This window comes from Ictidomys tridecemlineatus, chromosome 8 (assembly GCF_052094955.1).
Source record: "Ictidomys tridecemlineatus isolate mIctTri1 chromosome 8, mIctTri1.hap1, whole genome shotgun sequence".
NCBI classification, from domain to species: Eukaryota; Metazoa; Chordata; class Mammalia; order Rodentia; family Sciuridae; genus Ictidomys; species Ictidomys tridecemlineatus.
The window spans coordinates 51,254,176-51,260,839 of record NC_135484.1 but is presented as its reverse complement, the minus strand read 5'-3'; the positions used below and the strand labels follow the sequence as shown (position 1 = coordinate 51,260,839).

Sequence of the window (6,664 nt, the reverse complement as noted above, 5' to 3'; positions counted from 1 at the left end):
TGCTTTCCCCATCTCCATCTCCACCATATCACTCATCAAAAGACATTAAAATATATATATTTTTTATTATATATATATTTTTTATTATATATATATAATTTGTATGTGGCACTCATAATGCACCAGACCACATTATAAGTGACTTACATATATTGACGTATTTAATGTTCCTAATAAACATGAAGAGGCCACACAAAATGAACATTACAGCTATTATTCTCACTTTATAGATGAAGTAAATGATGCACAGTGGTTTATCTTAACTGTCACACAACCAGCATACCACCACTCAGGTATCTTCAAAATATTCTTATCTTTTGTATTCCTAGATTTGCCAATTGTGAAGGCTCTTTATTGGCTTCTTGCAATGATAGATGAAGATTTAGCTCATTTTTACCAAGCTCTCCTATATCCTGATCTTGCAATTTGTTTTAATAAGAAAATATGTCTTCTATAGAATCACTTTAGTTCCTGCCATTTTAAGTTTTATGCTACCTCGACCTCTCGTTTTTCCAACTGTGGAGAGTGCCTTTTCTCTTTCCACTCTGTGCTACAGGAGCAGCCTCCCTGCTTACCTGGTCAGTTCTACTTTCCCTTCTTTCCTTTCTACCTCCAGACAACAAAGCCACATCCCCAGTCTTCTTGACCTTTCACTTTCAATGAGGTTCACATCACTGCATTCTACTCTATAGCCACAAGACTTTCATACTTTCTCTGTAAGTTGATTCTAAAGTACAAAATTCAACAGTGTTAACACTATTATGATCCTGTAAGTATTGTTGAAATATAATGTTAGGAATACATTATATTTGTATTTCCTTTCTTTTATATCTGTTTTTTTTCTTGTAGTTTCTAATTTTTTTCTCTTGCATCATCTATCTTTCTTGGATTTTAAATTTCATTAGAACTTCCTGTCACGAATCCCTGGTATTGTAGGTCTTTTTGCCACCTAGTTCCTGCTTGGAGCTCTCCAACTTCCTGATCCACCCTGCTGTCATCCTGGGACTCACTATTGCTCTTCTGAAGAGGATTCATTATTTTTTTGAACTTTCCTCTTTCTTAGTGTATTCCCTCCTTTTGATGAATATGTTACATCAATTCTAAAGAAATTTCATCAGAAAGCACCATAATAACTGAACTTGCTCATTACTTACATGTCAGAAGATATTGATTTTTTCCAGCTCTCATATTTGGTGAATGACTTTGCTGACTAGAGATTTCTGGGTGAAAAATTATTTTCCCTCAAAATTTTGAAAACATCCTTTCTTTTCCCTGATCTAGTACTGCTGGTAATTCTGATGATAGTCTGTGTTTTTTTTTTTTTTTTTTTTTTTTAGGGAATTTGTTTTTATCTCCACACTGGACAGCTTATTTATAAATTATATTTGTATGTTTTATATTTATAGTTTTGAAGTTTTATAATGATATATCTCAGCCTATGTCTTTCTTTTAGCTATTGAATCAGATACATCATGGATGCTTTAAATTTATTGTTGTTGTTGAACTGTGGATTCAACTCATGGGCACTCAACCACCGAGCCACATCTTCAGCCCTATTTTGTATTTTATTTAGAGACAGTGTCTCACTGATTTGCTTCGCACCTCGATTTTGCTGATGCTGGCTTTGAACTTGTGATCCTCCTGTGTCAGCCTCCTGAGCTGCTGGGATTACAGAGATGTGCCACTGTGTCGGCATGGATGTTTTCAATTTGCTGACTTCCATGTAAGAAGCATTTTAGCTGTAGGAGATTTCTTCCATTTTTATTTATTATTATCACCTTTTCCTATTTATTCTGTACTCTCTAAAGTTGGACATCTGCAAGTAAACCATGTCTCATTTTCTCTTATATTTTCTATTGCATATTTAATTTTATTATTCTGAAGATTTTTTAATATTAATATTTTAATTTGCAAGAACATAACGATTTTTTTGTGGGGGTACTGGGGCTTAAACCCAGGGATGCTTCACATCTGAGCTACATCCTGAGCCCTTTTTATTTTGAGACAAGGCTTGCTGAGCTGCTGAGTGAGGCTGACCTTCAACCTGTGATCTTCCTGCCTCAACCCTCTGAGTCACTGTGATGACAGGCCTGTGCCACTAAGCCTGGCTTTCTTATTTCTAAGAACATCTGGTACTTGTATTTTTTGTTTGTTTTGTAGATAAGAAAGATATCTTCCCAAATATCTTTGATGGTACCATCAGAAAGGTACCACCTATCTGTCCATCTGCCCTTCCTTCCTTCTTCCTTTTCTTCTTTTTTTCTGGGTTGATGAATTATCTCTTTTTTCTGGAGTCACTTTTGCTTATTTTGAGCTTTCTCATATTGCATTTTTTCTCTCCACATTTTTGGTGGTTCTTGCTGTCCGTTTGCACTATGAAAGCAGTAACAGAAAAGCCAGGTGAGTTTCTGTCAGGTGCTGTTATTGCACTAGCAAGCTTTGTTCTAAGATATGTGGGTGGGAGCTAAATATTATAGTTTTAGACTCCTGAATGTCAAAGTTCCAACTCCCACACAAGCTGCCCTGCTTCTTCCAATGAACCATGTTAGATTTTATAGAGAAGAATGGCAGGTTTTACTCCTTCCTTCCTTCTTCCTTCTTTTCTCTTCTCTCTCTCTAGTTGTGATGGGGTAAATCTTAGGCAGCAGCTGAACCATCTAAGAAAGCGTATGGGTGAAAGAGATGGGTTTGGGGGAAGGTGACATGCTTTGTTTGAAATATTTCAATTAATCTCTCCATTTTTAGCCTATGCCTTAGTTCTGTTCTCCAAGTTGATCAACCCTTCAAAGTTCTCAGTTCCCCGGATTCTGTGGGGCAGAACATCTTGCTACTTCTGCCTTTTCTATGTGAGCACTTGATAGCACTTTCCATTGCCTTATTTATCAGGTACTGGTTTATCGTTTTTCATTCTTCCCAGTATTTCTTGAAATTACTTCTCAAATGCCCTCTTTTCCCCTCTTTTTCTCATTGCTGGCCTAATCTATTTTGTGTGTGCATATGTGTGTGTGTGTGTGTGTGTGTGTGTGATTGTGTGTATACCTTTACTACCAGTTTTGTTGGTTTGTGGCAGAGAGAGAAGATAACTTGGTCCTTTATCTTTTTCCTCCCGTTAGAATGAAGAACAAAATTACCATTCTTGTTCATGGCTGCTGTGTGGTGAACTGGACACAGGCAATGGTGTGGAAGGGACATGAATTTGGTAGTTAAGGCAATTGCCCACGTGTGGAGTGTTAATAATTTGCACTAGAATTGCAGAAGTGGAGATGGACTGAACAGATTGGGGGTGACTTCACAGTGAAATTGGCGATCTGGATGATGCACTAAATAAGGAAGTAGAGAGTTTTCCAAGGATGACTTCAATAATGCCACAGAATAAAGAGGTGCACTTGAAGTTTGGGAGACACAACATAATACCTTTGAGCATGTTGAGTTGAAATGCCTTTCAGACATACACATATAAATTATAAGTTGTCTTTTAGATATTCAGAGGTGAGATCTTTGTTACAGATATTAATTCGGAGTCATTGGAATATAAGTGAAATTTTAAATGAGATTTATTAGGGAGAGAGCAAATACTGAGAACAAATGAAGGCATAGATTTAGTCCTGATTAGGTGTTTTTGATATAGCATAACATGGTACTTGTCATTAAAAATGTGTTCATAATAAATATTGTTAGAAAATAATAACATGAGAAGAGGGAGGAGTGAACTCTCTTCAGTGTGTTCTGACGGAGCCGAAGTACAGAAACCATATTTACAGGTACATGTGACAGCACTGCAGCTATGAGTGGAATTTTAAAGGGGAAGTTTGAAGAAGTTGACAGCTCCTCTCCCTGCTCCTCTGTACAGGAATCAGATGATGTTTTTAGCTGTGACAGTGCTGAGCGTGTTGATAGTGTCAATCCATCCACGTCTAGTCATTTTACCCGAAAAAATAAGGAGATATCAACAGACTGAAAGAATGTTTCCAGAGGCACAGAGTCTTCCGGGAAACACTGGAGTTCATGAGATCTGAAGGCCCAGTTCTGTAAGTCACTGAAGGGATTTGGAAATAAGTACTACACAAAAGTAAGGTACATGTGACAGCGCTGCAGCTATGAGTGGAATTTTAAAGAGGAAGTTTGAAGAAGTTGATGGCTCCTCTCCCTGCTCCTCTGTGCGAGAATCGGATGATGAAGTATCCAGCAGCGAAAGTGCTGACAGTGGGGACAGTGTCAATCCGTCCACATCTAATCATTTCACCCCTTCCTCCATTCTCAAAAGGGAGAAGCGGCTGAGGACCAAGAATGTGCATTTTAGTTGTGTCACTGTGTACTACTTCACCCGGAGGCAAGGCTTCACAAGCGTGCCCAGCCAAGGGGGCAGCACCCTGGGGATGTCCAGGCGCCACAACAGCGTGCGCCAGTACACCCTTGGCGAGTTTGCCAGGGAGCAGGAGAGGCTGCACAGGGAGATGCTGAGGGAGCACCTCAGGGAGGAGAAGCTGAACTCTTTAAAACTAAAGATGACTAAGAATGGCACAGTAGAATCTGAGGAAGCTAGCACTCTTACAGTGGATGACATTTCCGATGATGATATTGATTTGGACAACACAGAAGTAGACGAGTACTTCTTTCTGCAACCCCTGCCAACAAAAAAACGAAGAGCACTGCTGTGAGCCTCTGGAGTGAAGAAGATTGATGTGGAAGAAAAGCACGAGCTGCGAGCCATCCGCCTGTCACGGGAGGACTGTGGCTGCGACTGCAGAGTGTTCTGTGATCCGGAAACATGTACCTACAGCTTGGCAGGCATTAAGTGTCAGGTGGATCGTATGTCTTTCCCGTGTGGCTGCACTAAAGAAGGTTGTAGTAACACAGCAGGTAGAATTGAATTTAATCCTATCCGTGTCCGGACTCACTTTTTGCACACAATAATGAAACTTGAACTGGAGAAAAACCGAGAGCAGCAAATCCCCACGCTGAACGGCTGCCACGGTGAGATAAGTGCTCACAGTAGTTCCATGGGCCCCGTCGCTCACTCCGTAGAATATTCTATCGCAGAAAATTTTGAGATTGAAACTGAACCCCAGGCTGCAGTGCTGCACCTGCAGTCTGCCGAGGAATTAGATTGCCAAGCGGAGGAGGACGAAGAGGAGGAGGATGGGAGCAGCTTTTGCAGTGGAGTCACCGATTCCAGCACCCAAAGCCTGGCGCCTAGCGAGTCAGACGAGGAGGAGGAGGAGGAGGAGGAGGAGGAGGAGGAGGAGGAGGAGGAGGAGGAGGAGGAGGAGGAGGAGGAGGAAGAGGAGGAGGAGGAAGATGACGACGACGATAAAGGAGACAGCTTCGTGGAAGGTCTGGGCACTCACGCTGAAGTGGTCCCTCTTCCTTCGGTCCTTTGTTATTCCGATGGCACTGCTGTTCACGAAAGCCACGCAAAAAATGCTTCTTTTTATGCCAACTCTTCAACTCTGTATTACCAAATCGATAGCCACATTCCAGGAACTGCTAGCCAGATGGCTGAGAACTACTCAGAACGAGATACTGTCAAAAACGGTACCCTTTCGCTGGTGCCTTACACCATGACCCCAGAGCAATTCGTTGACTATGCCCGACAAGCGGAAGAGGCCTACGGTGCCTCCCACTACCCAGCTGCCAACCCCTCTGTCATCGTTTGCTGCTCCTCTTCCGAAAATGATAGCGGGGTGCCCTGCAATAGCTTATATCCCGAACACAGGTCTAATCATCCTCAAGTGGAATTTCACTCATACTTGAAAGGCCCTTCCCAGGAAGGGTTTGTCCCCACCTTGAATGGTGATAGTCACCTCTCGGAGCATCCTGCTGAAAATTCTTTGAGCCTTGCAGAAAAGAGCAGATTGCACGAAGAGTGTATCAAATCTCCCGTGGTTGAGACTGTCCCTGTTTAGTAGAGCTTAAATTATTCTATTCCAGGACCAACTCTTCTCCTATTTAAGGCACTGTATTTAATTGGATTTCCTGGGCTCATCGTTGTTTAAACTGAAGACCAAGAAAACTTGGACTGTGATTAATCTTCCAGACTGTATTTTGTTTTCTCCTTTCTAGCTACATGACTGTGGCATTGCACAAATACAGTCACTATGGGGATTTTAAGATTTCAGACTGTTTTGATAGAAAAATGCTAAATTTTAAAAATGCATATCTCACAGTTGCCTACCTGTCAAACTGTGTGAAACCTGCCAAGCTGTGCAGAACAGAGCTCCAAGTTTTGGATTATCGGGCCTGTGCAAGATTGTTAACTAAGACTGGAAAATAATAAGATTTAGAGTCCTAATTTTCGATATATCTGAAGATGATGGTGACTTTTTAATGTAAAAGTAATTATTGTAAGAAAAAATTTTAATTGTTTCATGTGTATTTAAAAAAAAAAAGAAAATAATAACACCACAAGTACAGAGTTTCGTATTAAAAATGTTTACTCATAGGAGGTGATTCAACCATTAAAGCAACTCACTTTGTTACAGGGATGCTATGAGGCCTAGAAAGATAATTTCTAAAAATATTTGGTGAAAAATTCAGATCTTCTGTTTTTATTTTTATTATTTTTTTTAAATAAAATGTTCAGGTTTGGAAGTTTTTCTAATCTATGCTTCAGTTTCCTTGTTTAGATAGGGAAAAAAAAGGAAAGACAGGGTTTTTTTCCTTG

General features: G+C 40.3%; 1 pseudogene; it reads left to right on the top strand.

The window, feature by feature from the left end:
* Positions 1-4,060: 4,060 nt before the first annotated feature.
* On the top strand, positions 4,061-6,371 carry LOC144366098 (cysteine/serine-rich nuclear protein 3 pseudogene; annotated as a pseudogene).
* The last annotated feature ends 293 nt before the right edge of the window (positions 6,372-6,664 follow it).